The following is a 24,718-nucleotide window of genomic DNA, read 5'->3' on the forward strand; positions in this document are numbered from 1 at the left end:
TGAATATTGCCTTTCCCACAAACTTTGTTGTCCTCTAATGACAGCCATTACACAGACCTATCATTGACTTTATTATATGATGTAAAAAAAGGTTAATTACCTTACGGTTGCTGTTATTCATTTGCCTCGTTGAAATGGAATGTAAAAGGCGAAATCTGTACTGAGACCCTTCTCTAATTCATAATTTAGACAATTGTTTCTGAAATTACTCAAAATGTACTTAAACATAAGATTTAGTCATGTTTTCAGGTCTACAGAAACCACTGATCATAACATCCACACATCTTTTCCAACAAAAATCCTATATTAAGAGATTATAATAGTTTATGGTCCAATGGAATTAATCACCATCTAGTATATGCAAGGTACAATGAAACAATTACCCAGCATACGCAGTTTGCTCAAGAACTCCAAACATCAATGTTCAGTGCAACAGGAATACAATAAGTTTGTACAAACTGAACATTTTCAGTTTGTCTCTGATTTTCAGCTAACTGTTCTTCTCTCTATAAATACGATGGAAAGTTGAGGCCACAAGTATTTAATGTATGGGATACGGCTAGAGATGCTGAGGCTATAAAACTGGAGTGCCAGGAGAGCTGGGCATGATGCATTTGCAAAAGGGACCAAACTCAGCGGTGAAAGTGTGGTTGGACTAGGGTGGCATGCACATAGTATGTAGTAGTTGCATTGCTTGTTGCACAATGAGTAGGCTCGAGTGGAATCATGGATCAGTTATATGCAGCACTGCAGCCTAATCCTACCATGGGATCGTGGATCCGTACGTGGACGGACAAATCTATACATCCTGTCAACTGACATTAGTTGATGGATTCTATCCCGCACCTCAACAGCCGATGGTCGAAGTTCTTTGACTGGCATGTGGTGAGATATTGAGAACAAGCAAGTGCGTCTATACTTGCCCTATCTCACAGCTCTCCACGTTTGCCGCGTTGCTTCTTTTTTTTGTTGGCTGAAGGTTTGGCTCGCTGGTTGGCCCAGGCTGCTGCGCGTTGATTGATTGTCAGTTGTGCAGGCGAGAGAGAAAAGCAAGTCACAGGCGAGAAAAAAGGAAATCGATCATGGCTTGGATTGGTTTGCTCGAGCAGTCGATCCTCCCCCAGATAGCACCGCCCCCGGCCCCCGCATACCTCGAGCCCCACGCCCTCTCTCCCGCACGCAAACTCGTCTCCCTCTCTTCCCCTCTCAGCACGCAAAAACCATCTTTCGATGAATCTGGCTGCCCACGTTGGCGCTGCTGTAGGAGGCGGTGGATCCCTCCTTCAACACGCACCTCCGGCCGCTCGATGCAGGGCGGCGCGGTCAGAATAGCCGGAGAAATAGGTGGAGGGAGAGAGGTGAGGGCAATACATCAACATCATGCGGTAGTGCAGCGCAACCATGGTGGCCGTGACCATTCATGACCGGCCTTGACGGGCGCTGCTTGGGGTGAGAGAGGCAGGCGTCGAGCAGCGTCGAGCGCGTCCGATGGAGTGATGCCATGGTGAGCCTTCTTTCAATCCTGATTTTCCCCTTCGCTCCTGATCTCTCACACTCTCTTGTATGCGCCGGCTTTGTGGGTGGCTAAATCAATCCAATGTATGCCCGAATTTCTAACTAGGTGCGCTCAAACTTTCAGAATGATGGTGCTTTATTGTGTTGTTGGTGTATATTTTTAAGGTATATACGCACATTCCCGTGTGGATTTCGTCAGCTGCACAAGATCTTCTTGATAAGATTCTTGAACCAAGCCCAATGAAGAGGACACAGGCAGGTGTACCCCAGCCGCTGGAAGCAATAGCGGCCAAGGCTCTACCGCTTTCCCAAATAGGTCCTTGGCTGACACGCTGCTCCAGCTCCTCCGGCGAGATTGTACCAGCCTGCGGTGAGTACATGTCGCCCCATCTCTATCTCTGTATTTATTTCTTCCTTCACTCTATTGTGGGCGTTTGTTATACGCAGCTCATGTGATTCATCTTCAAATATGGCATGCACTATATAGGTTGTTCTATATGCTCTGAAATCATGTAACTTATGGACCAATAGGATACTAGATTGTTTGATCTTGAGATGAAGTGAGTTCCATATGTACTATGGTTTTTTGGTGAATCTGACATTTTGTTCAGAATTATGGTATCTTCTATTTTTTTCCTTATCTCAGCAAATCATTGTATGACTTGATGATGTTTCAGGTGTTAATCCTACAATTAAATGACCATCAATTTAGTGTTGGGTGGCATGCAGGTGATAGCTCCAGCAAATTGCATGGACATTCTTGATCTTGTTTTACTGTGCTTTGGTTGGTTGTAATAGAGTGAGTTGCCATTTAACATCAAAACATAATTTAATCTGTCTCACTACATTTGTTTTCTCGCGATGTTGTGTTCTTTAATTTTATAGGAAACATTCCAATAGAACACACCTTAGTACTGTGTTTTCTAACCATCTTTATATTTTTTTGCAGGAAAACCATCTTTATATTATGGCTGGATGCATGGTTGACTCCAGAAAAAAGCAGCTCAGAGGCTATTGTAAAAAAACATTATGAGTTACTATCAAAATTATGTTGCAAAAATATGAACACAACACCTGAGCTTCACACCCTTCAGAATATCGGTCATTGTAGTATGGGGTTTTCTAGGTGATTGTTCACAGGAATATAGGAAGATGCGAAAGGCAGATTTTGTTTGCCCTTTTGCCGATGTCTATTCTAGGATATTGTTTTTTAACATGTAGTTTCCCATTCAGGTTAACGTGCACGATTGAAACTTTGGAATACCGGTTCAGAAATTAAGAACATGAAGGACTTGGTCTGGGATCTGGTGAGTATTCTGCTTACCAGCCAATTGTCACATGATAATATGGTAGTTTTGTCAGGTTTATATTAACTCGCTATTGCTCTTGCAGAATGAAAAGTTGGATTCAATGAAAGCTGAAAAGGTTGGGGTTCTCTTACAAACCCTTTATGTTATTTCGGCCCTTTTAAGCCTGAAAGATTTTTACACGAACAGAGCACTTTTAAGCCTGAAAGATTTTTGTTCCTGTTTTGTACATATGAATAAATTATGTGCTAAATGTTGCTCATATGGCAATCTTAATTCATGTGTATAAATCAGCTGGGTTGAATTTTGCTGGTGAAGTCCTCATAATTCGTGCAATTACCATAATCACTTGGCTACCCTGAATCCCCTTTCCCTGTTGTAAATTTTACTATGGAGTATCACAATTTCTCAATGGTACTTCCAAATTGTGAAATTCTTTTTCATCATTTTGAAGGTTGAGTTTACTATATTTTCCAGAATTCAGCAATGTTGATTCCACTGACAGGAAACCAGGTTTGAGGACTGATCCTTATGCTGTGCAGACGTGGTCTCTTTAATTTCTGTATCTGTACCGATATAATGACCACATAAACAAGTCAAAACTTGGTGTGCTCTTTTGCAGGTCCAACTATCAAAGGGCCAAGGTTCTTTGTGTGAGAAAATCACCAGGTACTCCTATACCATGAGAACGCCTTTTATTATACTATCAGTTCAGAGTTAGACTAAAGAACTTCTCCCTTCATTTGCTTCCCACTTTCTAGTGTACATTCAGTTCATGTTCTGATTAGCCGTACACTTTGGTTTTTGGAAGGTCAACAACTCCATCTTGATATTAGACAGTGCCTGCACTACGGAGACGATACTGAGAATGGAGAAGGCTATTCTGAATGTGCTTCAGTGGAACCTCACCGTTCCTACACCATATGTTTTCTTTCTGCAATTTACAGCGGCCGTGACTTCCTCAGATTTTAAGAATGATAAGGAGGTAAATAATACATACATACACTATATAATTCAGAAGTACTTATTGACTGAATGTAGATTGCCAGATTGGTGTTTTCAAAGCCATCCATGGTTGATGCTGCTGATGCCTACGGCTCTACACAGCTACGCTCAAGCTCATCCCAAGAAGACCCCTATATGGACTGACACCCTCAAGCATCACACTGGGTTTACTTAATGTACTCATGCACACTACATCACAGCTAATGTAAGCATGCACACTACTGAGTTCACATAAACCTCTCTTTGCTTAAATGTAGTGTTTAGGGAATTTTCAGGGATGCGCACACTGACTGCCACTCAAAGAAATCCAAGGTGATGTATAAGAAGTATTCTAGCTACAAGCGGGAGGAGTCCATGCATGCATCTGCTACCGAATTACAAGTAAATGGGGATTTCTATGAAGCGTTTGCTTTAAAGTGCAATTAAAGGCGAGTCTAACATTTGATTTGTTTTGTCAGTTCAATAAGAATACAAGAAGGCATGATATTGCTCGGTTTTTATGATCTCAGTTCGTTCTAAGAACGTATGATTTATCTTTATTACTTTGCAGTTCTATGTAAGTGTTTTGCTGGTCTGTGTAGCATGCATGAATTGTATCATCTAAGCTTATAGATCTGCAATACGTTAGATATACTCAAAACAGAAAATAGTGAAATGTGCGGCTCCATGTGTAATTGGTGCAATTGAGAAGCAAATGGCCAGGCAGACTTCAAGGAAAAAAAGAAGGTAGTTGGGCTGCAACTGAAAGGCTAGGACACCAGGATACATCATCTATTGCTCCTGTTTAAGATCTTAATTGTTCACTCATTTAACGCCAACTTCCTCATTGCCCATATGTGTAAAAGATTGAATGTGCACCTGTTAGAAAAATATATGCAAATATCCCATTACGATGGAGAGATCGATCAAGACTTTGTGCACCTGCAGTGTGGGCATGTGGAAGAGGTGGATGTCGGTCTTGTGCCATCCACGAACAAGAGGGGTATGACATTCCAGTCATCGTTTCCGTGTGCTCGAATGCAGACATCGCCGAAACGGAAGGGGATAAATTGACATCATCGATCACGTTGCCCCTCCACCTGTTGCCGTCGCAACTACCTCCCTCTTGCCCGAGAGGTGAACGGCGTCGACATCGTTGGAGGGGCGCCTCCCTGTGTGGCCACCCTCACAAACACCCCATTTGTAGAGCTCTCAAAGAACAACACGAGAGGGAAATTTGGGCAGCATACTCGGGCGAGAGTGAGAAGGAGAAGAAACAAGAAACACTCACCTTGCATCTTGGGTCACCATTGGGCATGATTGGATCGCACATAACCGGTGAGGAGGCGCCCCATGGGGCGCCCCAACCTCTAGTGTGTGTAAAGAGAGGTAGAAGTATGAGAATGGCGAGGAGCGGAGGGATGATGCGACCAGTAGTACCAAGTGGGCAGTGGTGTTGTGTTTTCTACTCCCTCTGTGGAGAAATATAAGACGTTGGTGGAAACTAGGCCAACTTTTGTCACGTTCACGAAACTTGTGGGTTTCCGAAAATACCCCCGCCAAAACCGGGACCGTCTCTCCCTCGAATCTTCCTCTCGCGACCGAACATAGCACCACCGCCGGCATAGCGCCCCACCTTCCTCCACCGATCCAGATCGACCGCCGCCGGCATAGCGCCCCTGCTCCTCGCCGCCAGCAGTGCTTCCCTCATCCGCCTTGAACTCCTGAACTATCGGCGCTTCGGTGCCTCTCGTCCTCGTAACCGGGTGGAGCGGCCCGCAACGAGGGATGCGCCAGCGTGGTCAAAGGTCTCATTTTGATGCGCCGGGGCGGGAGCTGAGTGCGGCCGCCCTATAGCTGCGTGCGCCGGAGCTAGATCGGCTCTCCTACGGCATGGACCCTGCGCTTCGTCCGCCCGCCCGTGCTCTCGGTTGTCGTCGAGGCCGGCAAGGGGAAATTCATGACGGCGACTCCTCAGTTTCGCCGGATCTTGGAGGACCCAAGTCTCTAGGGTCCCGGCGTTATCCACCGCTTCTTGGTTGCTACACTCGCCTCAGGTACTGTAAAAAATCTGCTCCTGCTTCCTGGATGTGCTTGGTGCCTCAGGTACTGATTGCTTGGATCTCTCGAGTAGTCTAAATATGCTCTCAAATACTGACTGCTTGGGTAATACAGTGGGTAATATGCACCGCTTCCTTGAGTAAAACATGGATCTCCCCAGTTGGATCTTCAATGTCTATCTGTCCATATTTCAGTCAATTGAGCCTGCCAAGAGTGAATTTTCCACATTTTTGTGCTGCTGTGGTTGTTGGATGGTGATCTGTATATCTGTCAATTGTTGTGCAGTTTAATTCCTGGGAAGATTTGATACATAGTTACAGAGACCATGAGATATAGTCTGGAGTTTGGTCTTTTGAGAACAATACATAAACAATTACTGTCAGGTTATCACTGTCATTTTTGCACTTTGATTATGATCTCATCAAGCATAAATGCATGGTCGATCGTCTAGAAATTAAGAAAACATTTGGTCCTTAGTGTTACCCATCAATTATAAATTGCTCCAAATCACTTGGTAGAGTATTCAAATATTGTTGTCAGTAATAATTACTATCAGATTATTACTCAGGTGTTTCTGTTCATACTGCACACTCTGATTTTAATCCGAGAATGGACAGATTGGGAGCAGATTTGCACTATAAAGGGACTTGGTGTGGATGCTAAGTTTAGCATCAGTGGTAGTGGTTCCGAGGTGTTCAGGCGGCACAACAATAACCTGCCAAAGCCAAATAGTGTCAAGTAAAGGCGTAAGTCCTGCTCCTCGTGTTGCCTAGGAGTGCAAAGGCCATAGCTCATGTTTTCGTTGTCTTGGCACATGCATACACTGCCTTCTTTTCAAATTACATATACCCTTCTTTTCCTATGATTTTGTTACTACTCAGTGCAAAAATATCTGGGGCTGTTATTGATTGATTTTAGGAGGCGCGCGAACCATGCTCCACGTTTGAACAGAACAAAGCATTTCCTCTACAATATGATGGTAGTAATAGTTTTTTTTGCCAAAGATATATATAGTCCTTGAATCCATGCATCTATTGATTCAGAGGATGGATCATGTGCTCGATTTTTTCTAAAAAAGAATGGCCTTTGAATCAACTCCCTGCTTTAATCCAAAAAAAAATTACAAAAATATCCACGCCCTGCGTCTCACTTATTATTCTTTGCCTATTTTGAGCAGAGGATGTGGTCTCAGCCTGGTCTGTTATTGCATGTGTACCGTCAGCATCAGGCTTCTTGTCATATTATTCATTGAGTTGGGGAGAATATAAATTGTGGGAGATTTGGGCCACAACGTTGAAATCGTTTTTTTTCTCAAGAACATTTATACGAGGCAGAATTTCAAGTACAACTTGACTACAACTCCGCGTGAATAATGAGTGTAGTATGAACTTCACACCATGGCTAGTCCAAGGACATTCACCACCGAGGCACCGACATTACAACTACAGAACAAAAGAGCTTGTCCTAAACTGGGCAACATTGTCATGTCTCGAACGGCAGCGATCACCTTCGAAGATTAGTAGCTCTAACTGACTTTCCCTCAGCAACACACTATCCACCAAGGTCACAATCTTCAAGACGGCGCCCTCAGGTGGGTAAGCGACATGAGACCGACATCGTCATTCGACCATGCACCGCAAGGTCTAGGACTTGACCCGAAGATGTGACCGAGGCCTAAAGAGGTCGAAAAGCTCCACGATAGCCCCTAGGAGGAAAGATACTTCAACATACACTTGGCCACCGGCTTCACTCGGTGCAAACCTTCCTTCACACCCCCAAGCTACTGGACGAAGGAAGTCAGACCCGCATCACTACTGGCCGGCAAACCCGTGGCACAAACTCCTCATGCGCGGAGAGGGAGCCACCACCATCTAGGATCCATTGATCTTACTGCCGGCAAAGCCAACATGCCAGACCTGACTCTACACGACATCTATGAGGGCAGCGTCGAAGTGAACCATGCGCCTGTTACCACCCGATTTTGGCCAAATCAGGAGATGGGCCGTAAGTGAAGATGGGCTCGAAGGACGTACACGTGGAGCATCTTCGAAGCGGCCTTGCGCTAAGAGTTTGGGCTAAGTTGCCCGTGTATCTGTAATATAGTAGATCGCATTGTAATTTAGATTAAGAGATAGAGTCTGGCCCGTGCACGGTTAGGTGCACGCCTCGATTAGAAAGTCCCTTGGACTATAAATATGTATCTAGGGTTATCGGAAAAGGGGGACAATCATCGTTCAACCAACACAAATCAGGCGCATCGCCACCCCTTTCTTCGAGGGTTTCTCCCGGGTAAGCACCATGCTCGCTTAGATCGCATCTAGCGATCTAGGCGAGATACGTTTATTCGTCTACCTTGTACTCGCTCGTCGCCGAAACCTTGTTGATGGCGAGCAGTACTACTTATCATTAGGTGTTTAGGGGCTTGCATTGATGCTTTCTCGTGCATATCTGCGTGGCAATGCCGTCCCTCGACATCTAGCTGCCCTTACACCTATCCAGGTGTAAGGGCAGCATCTTGCTTGTTCGTTACTTAGTAGATCCGATCCGTTATAGTTGCTCCTTGCTCCGCAGGGATTAGTTTAATATCCGCATAGTTAGGCCTTATGCTCGGGGTCGGACGATCCGGTAGTGCGTTAGGTGTTGTTCACCGTCCCCGCAAGGGATGTTCCGGGAATCAACGTTATGTTGGTTTTTAGGCCTCTCGTAGGGGTAGTTTGCATCATCTTCCGTAGTCGCTAGGCCCGATCACACGTAGGATGTTCCGGTTATGCGGTGAAAACCCTAAACTGTCGTGGATCGTTTTAGCTTTGTTTTGATCAAGCAGGATCCCCATGCCATTGTAAATCCAACGTGAAACATGGGGCGATCGGCTCCTTGAGCCGATCCACAGGGAAACCTGAAGAGCCGATAGGGCTCGTATTTAATGTTTACGTGTCTATCATGCAGGAACAATCGAAGCACTCTAACACCTTCCTGATCGGGTCTAGGTCAGGTGGCACGCCCTAGCAACCGCCGGACGTGGTCGGAAGATTTGTGGGACGACGCGAGGTGCCGGGGTCCACTAAGCGGCCTTGGGAGCCTCCCGGCTCTTCGTGTTGCTTAGCCATTGCCCGTCGGTGGGTTTTGGAGGGTAACACATTCTGGCACGCCCGGTGGGACATCTTCTGCAACATCCACGTCAACACCGACACCCGAGATGGCAGAGGAGCAGATCACATACGAGGATCTCCCTCCTGATCATAAGAAAAAGTACGATGAGCTGAAGGCCATCGTTGAAGCCGAACTCATCGGCTCCTTTGAGAAGACCCGTTCGCACGGCATCAGGTTCAAAGGATTCACGCCACAAGGCGTCCTCGATGGGTTGGATCTATCCCTCCCTTCAGATGAACGTACCAGAGCCCTGCGACAGGAAATCAACTACGTGGTGGCTCACTCGCTACATCGGCATTCTGAGAGCCTGGTGAATTCTTTGGAGCGCGTTGCGCTCCGTGTGGTGCAAGAGATCATGGAGCGTCGGTACTCCCCTTCAGGACCTGCTCTAGGGACTCACCAAGGAGAGGTGCAACTCCACACCAGGCCACCATTGCCGTACTCAATGGCAGCTCCACAGCAACAAGGCTCACCGGCATACGTTGTCTACAAGGTTGGAGGTGATCCGGGCGACTACCAGTTCTTATATGAGCCGCCCAAGGAGATCCCACACGGATACGTGTGCACGTTTGTGCCGGACTGCAACAACTGGACGCAGGCAATCCAGGCTCCAGCAGGAGGGATTGCCGGAGCAGGAGCCATTGTTCCGGCGGAGAGGAACGACCTGCAGCGGCGGGGGTTTGGGAGCAGAAGCTGAGAAACAGGCGTGGCTAGCCAAGTATGCCACTGCACCAGCCCAGGAAAGCTCAGCTGCCACTACCTCCACCGCAGATCAGATCAGCGCAGTCCTGAGAGATCAGTTCGGCATCTTGCCGAAGAAGAAGGTAATCGGCTATTCCAAGCCGTACCCCAATGAGTTTGACCTGATCCCACTACCACCTAAGTACCGGCTTCCGGACTTCAACAAATTCAGTGGGTCAGAAGGATCTAGCTCCATCGAGCACGTGAGCCGATACTTGGCCCAGCTGGGCATGGTTTCGGCATCGGATCAGCTACGGGTGAGGCTCTTTTCGCAATCCCTCACCGGTCCAGCTTTTGGATGGTACACCTCGTTGCAGCCTAATTCAGTGCAATCATGGAAGCAGCTGGAGGAACAGTTTCACACCCAATATCATTCAGAAGCTACTGAAGCTGGTATTGCCGAACTAGCACAGGTTCGGCAGAGGCGAGGAGAGACAGTGTCTGAGTACATTCAGCGTTTCAGAACTGTCAAGAACCGATGCTATTCGGTTCATTTAACTGAGAAAGAAGCAGTCGAGCTGGCCGTGGCAGGCCTTGCAGCGTCATTCAAAGATCTGACATTCCAAGTGGAGTACAACTCGTTGACGCACCTGGTCAATAGACTGACCTTATATGAACAACGCCATCCAGAACTGTACCAGGACAAGTTCAAGCGCGCGATAACCCTGGTCAATGCTGATGAGGATGAAGATTCTGCGGAAGATCGGGAAGTCGCGATGAGCCGAGTGGACTCGGACGCCAGTACCTGTGTCCTGCAAATGGGTGAACCCGCCAGGGCCTCCAAGAGGGTTGGACTTTGATGTGAGCAAAACTGAAAAAATCTTCGATCTGCTACTGAAAGAGAAACAGTTGAAGCTCCCTGAAGGCCACAAGATCCCTACGGCGCAAGAGATGAACAAAAGGCCATACTGCAAATGGCATCATACGTTCACGCACGCCACCAACGACTGCAAAGTATTACACGCACAAATTCAAATGGCGATAGAATCAGGCCGATTAACTTTCGGACAGTTTGCCATGAAGGTAGACATGCGTCCGTGTCCGGACGTCAACACGGTGGACCTAAGCCACTCCATAAGGGAGCCAGGGTTCTCTTTTGATGTCAATATGGCAGGGTTTGTGATCCGCCATGGCAAAGATAAAGCAGAGAGCAGCCACTCTCGTGGCAAAGATAAAGAGGAGGCCGTTCCACGTGACCGGCCCCAAGATGATGACAGACGATACCTAACCGAGGAGGAGGTGAGAAGCATACGGTATCAGCGCCCACTCTCCGTGCATCTCCTCAACAAATATGAGCAGCAGTACGACCGACGTCGGCGCTACGACGAAGACGACGAAAAATATCGTCGGTCTGATGCAGAAAACAGGAGGTATCATCAGCACGACAGGAACAATGACGGGTACGAACGTCGCGCTAGAGGGAGGTCAAGGGAGCAAGACGACGTGGATAAGCACTGGGACTGTCCCTTCTTCAAACATTGCTGGGATTCAGGAATGAGCCGATTGCCGACAATCGAGAATTGCCCAGAATGCAAACAGCAAAGGAGAAGGACAAACGAAGTTTCAGTGTTCGAGTGTCTAGGACCTCTCCCACCTCATAACAAGCGAGCTGAGTCATCTCAAGAAGAAGACTTCGAGGAGTCAGATGGAGAAGAAGATAGGTATCACCGACCAAGGTGGTGCCCTGATGGACTCAGCCATTCTCAGAAGCGTAGAGTGCAGCGGCTGCGAAACCTGGAAGAAGCCGAGGCACAGTACCTGTACACGTTGAGAAGAGCACGGCCCGATCTGGCCGTGAAAATTCAGCAAACATTGGAAACGAAGGCGCGCCCGCCAAAGAAAGTATGGCGCCCAAAACAGGCAAGAGCCGATGCCCGATGCAGAGACATCGGCTGGCACAAACATGGTGTTTATACTCCCGTCGGAGTTTCGCGCTCCAAGCGACGAGGAAGTTTCAGTGGCTCAATTCGACTGCGGTCCACGACCAGTTATCTTTGAGAAGCCACGAGATAGAAGCTACAGGCATCTGAAAGCCCTATACTTGAGGGGTTACATCAACGGGCAGCCTGTCAGCAAGATGTTGGTTGATACCGGAGCGGCAGTCAACATAATGCCGTATTCCATGCTACGACGTTTGGGGCATTCCAGCGATGATCTGATCAAGACCAACATCACATTAAGCGACTTCAACGGCCAGGCGTCAGAAGCGAAAAGTGTTCTGAATGTAGAGCTTACTGTAGGCCGGAAGACCATACCTACCGCGTTCTTCATCGTCGACGACAAAAGCAATTACGCCGTCCTATTGGGAAGGGACCTGGATTCATGCTAACCTGTTGCATTCCGTCTACAATGCACCAATGCATCATACGATGGGATGGAGATGAAGTGGAAGTCGTTCGGGCGGATGACTCAATCGAGATATCATTAGCTGCCATGAGTATGTGGGAAGCGAGATAACCAAGAGCCGCTCTCGGAATCGGTTTAGAGGGTTGTGAGCGCATCGAAGCTTCGAAAAATGGGGTAAGGCTGGTTTTATCCACCGGCCTAACAGAGTAGCAGGTCCAAGACATTGGACGTACGTGGCAAGGCCGATCCCTGAGATCGGCCCTCAAAAAATGAAAAGCAAAGGATCTTATCTCCAGCATGCCACATAGCTACAGTGGAAGTTAAAGAAGTTGCAAGCCATCGTCAAACATTGCAATGGAAAGGGAGGCCGATTCCCGCAATCGGCCAAAATTATCCTCAACCTACCTTTGTCTGTGTTCAGCATTGATCCAACAGATGCCTGAAGAGCCGATACCATCAATTACTTGACAGAATCGGCTCGGGGGGCACATAGATGAATGAGACACGAGGATACGAAGCTTGGAGTGGATATCAAATGCCCAGCAGAACAACTCAGATATGGGGGCCGATACATAAACAAATCGGCCGTAAAAAATCGAAAATACAGAAATTTTTGGGCACAGCCGATGCGTAGACATCGACTTAAGAATTCAAAGCCGGTGCACGGCCATCGACTCAAGGGGTACAAACTGTTATAAGAAGAAGCCTGATGAGGTAGTCTTCGAGTTACATGGCGAGGCTCTACTCTGCTAGGACCTCCAACTGATTGGTGACTCAGGTCTTCTCTGCGAGGACCTCCAACTTCGTTAGCAAGACTTCAAGCTCGGCAGCACTAGCAGAAGCATCAGTTCGGGCGTCCAAGACGGCCCTTTTTCTCATTTAAGCTGTTGGTATTTGCCGGCAAGTTTGAGGATCGCAGCCCCGGCCAACGAGCAAGAGCAGTATGAACGTGCAGATCAGGCCAGGATCATGAGAACAACCGATGATCGTCCAGTTGGACTAAACTGCGTTCTCACCAGAGATTGCCTCATTGGACTGAAGAAGCTCGGGGGGCAGCTCATTTTGAAGGTTCTCTGCTTGTGGAAGCCGATTTGGTTAGAATTGGCTGATGCTGCACTACAATTGGGAAGCCGATGGTGGCCCATTCGGTGGATGCACTTTCATTCTCGCCTTGACAGAGGCTCGGGGGGCAGCTGGCCTTGAAAATTCCTCATTCGGAAGAGCCGATGGTGTTGAAATCGGCTAACCCTGTATCGTAACCATGTGGAAAGGTGGCGAGCTCTTGCAGAGGAAAACCACCAGGGTTGACAGGAGGAGTTTGAAGAAGGAGCCATCATCGTTGATCAGGCTCTAGACCAGTTTGTCGCTGCAAGGAAACCGGGCATCCCAGGGGAAGCTGTGAACAAATAGCACCTTTTTACAAGAATGTCAGCTTCAACATCAAGGTTGGCAGCAACGGGCCAGGAAGCTTTCCTGGGAGCATTAACCCAGGAGTTTTGCCGTCAAGGACTTCGATCTAAATTTCGAGGATTACAAGTTACCGTCTGAGGAGGTGACTAGATTGATCGGTCTGGCAATTCATTATAAGAGTTGATGCATTGCCATCGGCTTATTGAACATCAATCAAGGTGACAATCGGCAAAATCGGGATAGGGGAAAATCGGCTAGATCAATATGGAAGAAATTGACAGAACCAAATTTTGGAAATTCCTTCATTGATAGTCAGGTTTCTTACATAGAAGGAGCCGATTGCTCTCAAAAGGAGCTGCTGGAGGGATACATTGCCCTAATCTATTACTCCTAGCTCTATCTTATCTAAGGGCCGCTGCCACCCTCATCGTCGCCGTCGCCGCCGTCGGTGCTGCTCCCGGCTGGTTCTTCGTCGCTGCTGTAGAGACCTCCGGTGGGACCTTCGTTGTCCTCGTCTTCTTCGTCGGCATCGGCATCGTCGCTGTCGAAGTCGCTCATGTTGCCCGGCCAAGGGCAGAGGCGCTTGGCCGGCGGCTCTTCAGAGGAGGCGTCGTCTTCCTCCTCTTATTCCTCCTCGTCGGAGGAAAAGTTCCCCTCCCAGGGGAAGAGGTCGTCCTCGCTTGTTGCCTCCAGCTCCCCGTCAATGAGGAACTGAAGGTCTTCTTCCCCGTCGGTGAGGGGTTCGTCGTCTTCCGACTCGTTGGAGGAGTCCCAGTCCCGCGCGTCCCAATACTCTGGGGTGCGGGCCTCGTAGATGGCCATCAGATCGACCTCCTGCTCGAGCTCGCTGGAGGAGGAGGACTGGAGAGACAGGCCAGAGGAAACGGAGGAGGAGGAAGAATCCATGGGGGCTAAGGAGGGTTTTTTGGTTTGCCGATGGCTACTGTGGAGCAGGGGGATGAAGAGGGGAACTACAGGAAGTGGCCAAATAAGAAGGGGGATATTAGTGGTTTAATGCCTAAGCAGTTCCCGAGGACGTGGTGCCAGAACCGTCAAATCGTGCAGGGAAGTTGAGAAGGCAAGACGTCATCATGAAGAAAACTGCGACGGCTCTGCCACGACATGACCCTTCGAAGGAGACGGATGGTTTTGCAATTATCATTATCAAAACCAGGGGGGCATGTGTTACCACCCGATTTTGGCCAAATCAGGAGATGGGCCGTAAGTGAAGATGGGCTCGAAGGACGTACACGTGGAGCATCTTCGAAGCGGCCTTGCGCTAAGAGTTTGGGCTAAGTTGCCCGTGTATCTGTAATATAGTAGATCGCATTATAATTTAGATTAAGAGATAGAGTCTGGCCCGTGCACGGTTAGGTGCACGCCTCGATTAGAAAGTCCCTTGGACTATAAATATGTATCTAGGGTTATCGGAAAAGGGGGACAATCATCGTTCAACCAACACAAATCAGGCGCATCACCACCCCTTTCTTCGAGGGTTTCTCCCGGGTAAGCACCATGCCGCCTAGATCGCATCTAGCGATCTAGGCGATATACGTTTATTCGTCTACCTTGTACTGCTCGTGCCGAAGCCTTGTTGATGGCGAGCAGTACTACTTATCATTAGGTGTTTAGGGGCTTGCATTGATGCTTTCTCGTGCATATCCGCGTGGCAATGCCGTCCCTCGACACCTAGCTGCCCTTACACCTATCCAGGTGTAAGGGCAGCATCTTGCTTGTTCGTTACTTAGTAGATCCGATCCGTTATAGTTGCTCCTTGCTCCGCAGTGATTAGTTTAATATCCGCATAATTAGGCCTTATGCTTGGGGTCGGACGATCCGGTAGTGCGTTAGGTGTTGTTCACCGTCCCCGCAAGGGATGTTCCGGGAATCAACGTTATGTTGGTTTTTAGGCCTCTCGTAGGGGTAGTTTGCATCATCTTCCGTAGCTGCTAGGCCCGATCACACGTAGGATGTTCCGGTTATGCGGTGAAAACCCTAAACTGTCGTGGATCGTTTTAGCTTTGTTTTGATCAAGCAGGATCCCCATGCCATTGTAAATCCAACGTCCACAGGGAAACCTGAAGAGCCGATAGGGCTCGTATTTAATGTTTACGTGTCTACCATGCAGGAACAATCGAAGCACTCTAACACCTTCCTGATCGGGTCTAGGTCAGGTGGCACGCCCTAGCAACCGCCAGGACGTGGCTGGAAGATTTGCGGGACGACGCGAGGTGCCAGGGTCCACTAAGCGGCCTTGGGAGCCTCCCGGCTCTTCGTGTTGCTTAGCCATTGCCCGTCGGTGGGTTTTGGAGGGTAACAGCGCCCTAGTGAACCAGTGGTCGGAGGGGGGCGCTATTATGTTGTGATCCAAATTCATATATATAATGGCAACTAACTTCTAACGAGCGGAACGAGTACCGTCGGCGGGAGGCTTGGGCTGAGAGGACTAAGCACATTGATGTCAAGTACCATTATGTTCGAGACATTGTTGCTCAAGGCAAACTAAGATGCACGATAATCATGCTAATACGATGATAAACCCAGTTCATGTTGCCATATTTGAGCTTTGCTTGAGCATTAGTATAATTGTTTATCCCTAGTGGCTATTGAGCACCGAAAGTGTTTACTTTGTTGTTTGAGGGAGACTTTTGATGTTCATGCTAAAAGTTGTAATTTGTCTCAAGATCAATTTTTTTATATTGTGATTTAAGTTCTAACTTCTGACAAACGGAACGAGGTCTGTCGACAGGAGGCTTGGGCCGAGAGGTTTGTGATCTAAATTCATATAAAAGTACGGATCCTGATCTCCCTCTATAAATACAATCTTGTAATCCGCTAGCTAGGTTTATCGCCTCTTAAAAAAACCATGGCATTGTCTAAACACACCCCGAATGGTGAAGTTCTGTCGGCAATGTGGTATTTTCTTATCTTTGTTGAAGATATTTTTTTCACGTTCAAATCTTGTGTTCCTTGCATTTGGTTTGTTTGTATTTCATTCTTTTGATTTTCTTTTTTTATAACCGTGGCACCCCACCACGGCAGCCAGGCCACTAGGAGGAGGGTCGGTAAAGACTACCACCACCCTTGCTTTTTTAATATGGGGTAGTCCCAGCCTCTGCATCAATCGATGCATACGGCTTTTATTGCATTTTATTGAAACATACCACAAAGAAACGGATAAAGAAAATACATCACACAACTCGATGCCACCACTCAACTACAAACAGAAAATAGGATCGGGAACAATCGCATACCCCAAAACACACTCTAGGCGAAACGGGAGCGTACATCCGGATAAGCAGACTCTATAGCGAGCACGTCTTGCACACGCCATAGAGTCCACCGCAGCCATCGAACCTCCGAGCAATCTTCAAGGTTAAGATTTGTATAAACTTCGTCGAACTTGCTGATGACTCCACCACGACGCCAGACAGCGCCCCCTTCCTGCGCAAACCCATCAACATGCGGCCATCGCCGAGACCCTGTTGCTCCACTCTGCCATCATGAATGATGCCCTCAGGAGGAAAGTAACGTGGTAGCACCGCCATCATCCGATCCATGGATCTAGGGTTTCCCTCGGAGCGGCACGAGTGGGCAAACACGGGTTGCAATGGCGATGCCTTCAACAAGGCAACGACGCGTGAAACGTCGCCATCGCCCGCCGTGACCGGAGTCGGGGATCGGTTTTCACCGACATCCGCGCTTTCCCAGCTCTCCTTCGAGACCAACCGGCCAACCACCTCCGGCGAAGGAGGAGGCCGCCACCACCATGCCCAGGGCAGCCGCCCATGGCGTCCTCGTGCCTCGGAACAAGCCCAGAAACCTGCACGAAGCCGGCATCGTTGTCGACGCAGCATGATGAACGCAGCCCTCCCGAGCCCTTCAGGGCCCAGATCGGACCCGAACCATCGCTGCCGCCCGCCAAACGATGGAGATCATCGAGGATATCTGGTCGCCGCCGCTCCATGGCACCACCGTCGACCATGCCGATGCGGATCGCCGCTGTCGGCGGCGCGAAACCGCGCCCCCACGCCTATCGCGGTAGAGGAAGTCCGCCGCCGGCGCCACTCCTCCGGGGCTTTGCCCGGCAGCGGCGGCGGGAGGGAGGCGCCCATGGGAGGGGGAGGAGGGGAGTCGCTGGGGGCCGCCTGGCGCGGCGCGGGTGCGGGAGGGTTAGGTCGTGCGGGAGGGAGTACTCTAATCCCAACCTCGGTGTTGTATTGCTATGCTGGCACCACCACGCTTGCTGGAGTCGTCGTATACGTCCACCTCCACTACCGGCCAGCCTTGGCAGGAGGGCCTCGGCATGCGCTAGGATCCTCGCTATCGCCGTCCTCTGGCGCGACTTCACCCGGTGGGTGAGGGGAGGCAGTACCGGAGGAAGCCGACAGTGCAAACCCTAGCTAGGTTCCCCCAAGTAACCGCAAGGACTATGTCGGGTCTTGTTTGGCGCAAACGGCAGTCCCAAATCAGCTAGCGAGTGCCAACTGCCTCTAAGAAAGAGAAAACAAATGATCATGATGTGAATATATATTTTCCAAGAAATATCCAGTGCTAGGAGCTGATATTAGTTTATGGTCCTGTACATATGTAAAGTATAGTGATTAATTACTCACATACGTAGTACGGTAAATGAAACTGCAAACATCAAGGTTATGTGCAATAGGTATGGTGGTGCAAAATGAACTTTTGGAGACTGTCCCTAGGTAATTGTTTTTTCTCTGAAACAATATATTTAGGTAGGTGAGAACCAATCTGAGGTTGGGTGGTTAGGAGAGTGTTTGTACCTCTAGTCCACCAGAGTTTAAACACATGTTTGACATCCGCTCATAAAGGCAGAATTATTCAGTGGGAGGTGACGTTTCCTTCGATAGCGAGGCACCTCTGGTGACTTCGTCAATTTCAAGATCTAATCCATCGGTTCAGTCTTTCGAATGTGCTCATAGGGGTTCATAAGGGTGAGTGTATGTGCGTGTATATGAGCGTCTGTGTTTCTCAAAAAAAGAATCAGTTAGGTGGAATGTCAGGGCCACTAGTTACTCTTTGTTAATTGTATGAGATACGGCTGATGATGTTGCGGTTATAAAACTGGAGTGTTGAGCGGCAAGTGAAATTGCACATGATGCATTTGCAAACAGACAAAACTCCGCAGTGCATGCAAGTGGTGGGAACCGGATAACATGCACACACTATACGGTTGTCCAAATGATTAGGCTCGAGAGGCATCATGGATTATTTGTATACGATCCTGTAGCACATTCCTAGCATTTCTTGATCCGTTGAGGATCGATATATATAATGTACGTCTAGAAACAGTAGTTCAAGAGTTCTACCACGCACTCCAATGGATATGGTGGAAGTTCTTTGGCTCACTTCTGGTGAGGTACAAATGTAACGAGAGGGAGCCGGCTATCAGAGACAGGCAAGAGGCCAGGTAGATTTTTTTTTTTTTTTTTTTTTGACGCTGGAAATAGAACTTCTATTAACCAGAAAGAACAGCAACATCGCTGTCTACAAGAACTTGGGCAAAGGCTGGAGCATATCCCGGCCATACAGCTTGGGGATCATACACCATCTTTGCCCCATGCATCGCCAAAGCGTTTGCAACTTCATTACAAGCCCTTGGGCTAAAAGAGAACGAAATACTTTTAAATTTAGCTAAAGAAAAAGCTCTAATCTCCTTAAACAGAATCCCATTAATTGAGAGGTCAAGATCAGCTGTAGTGGCAGCCTTGACAAGCATAGCAGCATCAGCTTCCACCTCCACTTCCTCAATCCCCCAATCAGACAACAACTCAATGGCCTTCAAACAAGCAACGGCTTCAGTATGAAGGGCATCATTTGCCTTCTCAATCTTTCCCGCAGCCGAGCCCAACACCTGCCCTCTATGATCACGCAGCACAAAACCCCAGCCGCCCGTTCTAGACGAAGCAAAGAAGCTCCCGTCAATGTTAACTTTTAGTCGATCAGCATCGGGAGGCTTCCATCTTTTCTTTGTTTGTGCTTGTGCTTTTGGACTAGGCACACAGAACTGGCCATAGTCCTGGGCACATCTCTTCACCTGGATAACAACCCCATCACAATTTAGCTTGGCGTTTTCAGCATTGATTTTATTGCGATGCTTCCACCATTCCCACAACACAGCGACGCAAAAAATATGCTTACTCTGGTCCAGCTTGAAAATGTAGTTGAGCATCCCTTTTGGGCCATCGCACAGCAGCATAGCCTGCCGATTTTCTTCCAATCCCAACCTTCTCCAGACCTGCTTCACACCTTTGCATTTAAGGAACAGATGAGCACCATCCTCATTAAGCCTACCACAGACCAAACATAGGGGATCTATGTCAATACCTTTTCTGGCAATGTTGCATCGATGAGGGATGCTGTCATGGCCAATACGCCACAAGAACTGCCGGACATTTGGGGGGCAAGGACATCTCCAGATATCATTCCAGCAGAAGGACGCTACATCAGGCAGGACCTGGGTCCCCGAAGAGCACCCCTTCTTCTCAATCAGGGATCTATGGAGCCAATATGCAGATTTCACCGAAAACAGCCCCTTCTGGTCAAGTCGCCAAGCCCAGCAGTCATCCAGGTTGCCTCTGATTGGCATTTTTAGGACATGGACAGCATCAGCATTCCAGAGACAATCCCGCACCAACTCCTCATCCCAGTCCCCTGAGATTGGATTAATAAGATCCGCCACCTGAGGCCAGGTAGATTCTGGTTTCTGGCGAAGTGAGTGGATGCACTCGACGAGTAGCGAGTCCTATTGCTCCTTCACTCGCCACGTGACGCGGGCACGCTCACCGTCGCGGTGCCTTGTAAAAATACGTAGTCTAGTTATCAGCTCGGACTTTTAGCTGATTTGGTTAGTGCATCTTATTAGAGCCCAAGTTCAGAACCTGCCAATGCACTAGTATTAAATACAAGGGCTTGACTACACAGTGGTCAACCACTATTGGGCCTACCCCGGTGGTCAGTTCGGACAGCCCATTAGAGGCAAAACGCGTTTTTTTGTTCTTTCCCGAAATGGAAACAACGGGACCACACAGCCCACGTTAAAAAACAACGAAGAAAACGACCCACGCACTTTGTCTCGACGCAAGCAGCTAAAAAAGAGGATCCTACCTAACCAGATCTGGGTTTCTTCTTCCTCCCTCGTTTCTCCACCGCCGCCAGCGAAGCAACAGCAGCCGACAGGAAGGGGAGGCAAACCCTAGAACCTCCATGAATTGATCCCCAGATCCTTCAGGAAGTAACACAGCAGGAGCTGCTTCATCTGGACGACGCCCAGAGAAGTAAGAAAGGTAAACAAAAAGGCAAACACATGATTCAAAATCATCTATCAGTTCCATCCAGTTCTAGTAGTTCCATCCAGATCCACCACAGTTCCATCCAGTTCTAGCAGTTCCATCCAGAACTCACATGTTACTCACATGGAAAGTAACACAAGGTCATGCCTGAGTTGTTGTCTGTACTAAAGTCAGTAGAAGGCTTCAGGAAAGTAATCTACTTGACGATCTAGCCTTCAGGAAGTAATCTAGCCTTTGAATTCTGTAGAAGCCATCAGGGAGTTGCAAGCTGAGAACCTGGTTGTGTTGATCTTGTAGACAGCAGGAAGTATGCAACCATCAAACAAAACATGACATTCTAGGAACACTGATGTAGGCATCAATGATATCTGCATGAAAAAATAATGAAAATTAGGTTGTAAGAACCATAAAACAGTACTTGTATGAAGCTAACAGTAGCTGATGCTTATTGATTAACAATGTGAAGAAGTAATTTTCCCTTTTGCTGTTTTATTTTGATGCCCAACATGGTGAAGTAACACAAAATGTTTTAACTTGTTTCTTCATTGCGAGGCAATGGATTGGTTTAACTCTGCATGGTATTGACCCGAACCATCCGCCTGGCTATGATGACTTCATTGAACCAGATGGAACTGAAGCACCAGTACAAGGCACATCGGTAGATGGTACTGGTGCTAATTCTGGATTCATGTCAGTAGATGATAACACTGATGGTGCACCGACTGGTCAAACACTGTCTAGTGAAGAAAGTGGCAGTGATGGTGAGGTGCAGTCAACGCCAGAAGGATTTGCACCACGTAAACCATACCTAGGGATGAAATTTGATACGTGGGAGGTCTGCTAAAGTGCACTACAACAGGTATGCCGAACATGTTGGTTTCTCTATGAAGATGAGTTCTTCCGTAAATTCAGTATTGGACAAGCAGTAAGGACAAGTACTTGTTTGTGTGCAACAAGTCTGGAACAAATTCAGAGAAGGAAGAGACTGAGGCAGTGAAGATGAGGAACAGAGCAATCACAATACGGACTAACTGTCAAGCAAAAATGCGTGTAAAAAGGAAGGGTTATTTTTGGGAAGTAACACAGTTCATTGAAGAGCACACTCATGAAACTATCAAGAAGCTTGGTCTGAAGAAGTATTTACGGTCACACAAGAAAATACCAAAAGAAGAAAAGAAGTTCATTGATCTGTTAGACAGTGTGAACCTCTCAGCAGGAAGAATAATGGATATCATGTCTGAGCTTTATGGAACAGGAAAAGCGGTTCCTTATGACACGAAGACAATAAGTAACTACATGGCAAGTATAGATGAGAAGCAAAATGTGAAAGACACACCAGAGCTTCTGAATTACTTTGAGGAACTGAAGAAAGAAGATCCAAATTTCTTCTACAAATACAAACTTGATAGTGAGGACAGGATTGAAAATATATTTTGGGTCGATGGACCCACTAGAGAAGTGTACAAGAATTACAATGACTGCATATCCTTTGACACTACATACATGACAAACGCTTATAAGATGCCGTGTGCACCCATCATTGGAATTAACAGATATGGGCAGACAATCCAGTTGGGATGTGGCTTCTTGAGGAATGAGAGGATAAGTAATTTGTCTGGTTGTTTGAGCAGTTCCTGGATGCTATGGATGGTTTACACCCTCTCAATATCATCACTGGCCAGGATGCTGCTATGACTACTGCCATCCAGGAAATGTTTCCTAACTCGTGCCATAGGAACTGTCGGTGGCATATAATGCAAAATGCGCAAGGATCCCCTCTCGGCCCTTTCATGGCGAAGCATGAGGAACTACGGAGGGAGTTCAATGAAATTGTTGACTATAGCCTGACACCTGTCGAGTTCGAGAACCGATGGGGAGACATGATTGAGAGGCATGGTGTATCGGACAACACAGACCTTGCTTACCTATATGAAATTAGAGCTAAATTTGTCCCAGCTTACTTTATGGATAGGTTCTTCCCTTTCCTACAAACTAATCGCTCGCAGGTGAAGGATTCAATGCAGCTTCGAAGAGATATGTCGACCCAAATGCAAGCCTCGCTACGTTTCTTCAAACAATACATGAAGTTACAAGAGAGGATAGATATTATCGAAGATTCACATGAATTCATGGGTGAGGACAAAACTCTAAAAACATGGTGTGACTTTCCAATGGAGGAGCAAGTATTATCCATTTACACACTTCCCATATTCAGGAAATTTCAAATTGAGTTGAAGAAATTTACATCCTACAACATACAACAAATTAATCCTTCATTGTTTGAGGTTTCTCCAATCAGAAATGCAGTGTTTGGTTATGGATCAAGGAATTACAGGATAACTGTAAATCTGGAGCAAGACGAATACAGTTGTGAATGCTGCAAATTTACTAGAGATGGTTTGATTTGTTGCCATATAATGAAGGTTATGTCTGCTTTGGGTAAAGTAGAAGTAATGCCGTAACATTACATTCTACCTAGGTGGTCGGTTCCGCCCCCGACATACATATTCCTCGGACGGAACCCCGACAGATGCCGACGGGCAAATTGTCTAGGAAGGAAATGAGGTTACTTCGCTATGGTAACCTCACTAAAGATTTTGCAAAACTAGCAGTTAATGCATGTGCTTCAGAAAAACAGATGAAGTGGCTAGGAAGCATATGCGTGCAATGGAAGCTGAATTTGCAACAATGAAGAAACAAGCGGCAGATGCATTGAAGAGAAAAAAGAAGCAGAAGGAAACAGTTCCTCCATGTGCAGAACATGCTGAAACTACGTAAAATCCTAGCAGCTCAACCGTTGGTGCTGAACATAATATGCATGTAAACAAGAAAGCTAGGGATCCACCTTTGACGAAGTAACAAAAGGGAGGCCAGAGGAGAAGAGGAAGAAGAGTGGACTACATCTTAAACCTGCAAAACCAACAAAATGTACTATTTGTGGGTCAACCTTGCATAATCCAAAAGATTGTCCATCTAAGATTGCAATGAAAGAGAAGACGCCAATTATTCAGCTTTTCCAATGATGAGGAAGTAAAAAATTGTGTTAGCACATGAGAAGTAGAAACATTAGTGGGCCAGAAAGTTTCTTGTACTGCTTGAGCCATATGGATCGAAGATGCAGGGTGTTTAGATTAGTGGTGTTTACTTGTGTTTCTTTTTCTAGTAGTGAGTTTACTGAAAACTACTTTGTGTTTCCCAAGTGAAAGATATATATGTTGGTTTGCAATGTATGACCATAAGCATAACACTAGGTGAACCGTGTTGTCTTGCATAATTGAATACACAGAAATGATTTTGGAGAAAAATTACATGAATTACCATTTTGTGAAACTTGTCATTTTTTGGCTTTGAACTTGTTTCGCCATGAAATCTTGTTCTCCCACCAGTCAAGCCACTTGAAGTCAGTATAGCATCCCGTATAGTGGCATTTCCTTCTGGTCGAAATGACCCAACTTTCTTCCATCCCATAACTCAATGCATTTCAACATTGAGAACCCACAATCACAACTAACAGTGTTACAACAAAAAGGGAATGCAAAACAATGTTAGTTTTTGAAGTTTTGCTAGAATGCAAATGTCTGAAAAAATGTAGACAGAAAAGAGAGAAAATATGGGGTAACTTTGTCAGTTGTTTAGGAGATGGGATGTAAATCGTTTCTTAGTTTTGAATTGATACATTTGACTGCTTGTAGTTTTTGGCCCAGAGAGTCTTAACAGAATCAATTATGATTGCACTATCTTTCTTAAGCTTCTTGTCCCCAAGATTCCTCAAGGAATCAAAATTTCGAACCTCTCAGCCTTGAGATTCAGAGTTGATTAAGTAGTAGTGTCCACAAAAGTACTTCGGATCATCGATATTAGATAAGTTCTGTAGTACAGGAATCATGA

At 47.1% G+C, this 24,718-nt stretch overlaps 3 long non-coding RNA genes across 4 annotated transcripts; all 3 read left to right on the forward strand.

The window, feature by feature from the left end:
• Positions 1-1,121: 1,121 nt before the first annotated feature.
• LOC124686612 lies at positions 1,122-2,549 on the forward strand. The gene is made up of 3 exons (XR_006997893.1): positions 1,122-1,885; positions 2,193-2,314; positions 2,465-2,549. It is a non-coding gene; the product is annotated as an uncharacterized LOC124686612 (long non-coding RNA).
• A 24-nt stretch (positions 2,550-2,573) lies between these two features.
• On the forward strand, positions 2,574-2,975 carry LOC124686542. The gene is made up of 3 exons (XR_006997863.1): positions 2,574-2,641; positions 2,749-2,822; positions 2,908-2,975. It is a non-coding gene; the product is annotated as an uncharacterized LOC124686542 (long non-coding RNA).
• Positions 2,976-3,297: 322 nt separating this feature from the next.
• On the forward strand, positions 3,298-4,458 carry LOC124686684. 2 transcript variants are annotated; one of them, XR_006997925.1, is made up of 3 exons: positions 3,298-3,491; positions 3,634-3,807; positions 3,872-4,458. It is a non-coding gene; the product is annotated as an uncharacterized LOC124686684 (long non-coding RNA). The 2 variants fall into 2 exon arrangements; XR_006997916.1 differs by having other exon boundaries at positions 3,634-4,458.
• Positions 4,459-24,718: the final 20,260 nt, after the last annotated feature.

Source organism: Lolium rigidum, chromosome 1 (assembly GCF_022539505.1).
Source record: "Lolium rigidum isolate FL_2022 chromosome 1, APGP_CSIRO_Lrig_0.1, whole genome shotgun sequence".
Lineage (NCBI taxonomy): Eukaryota > Viridiplantae > Streptophyta > Magnoliopsida > Poales > Poaceae > Lolium > Lolium rigidum.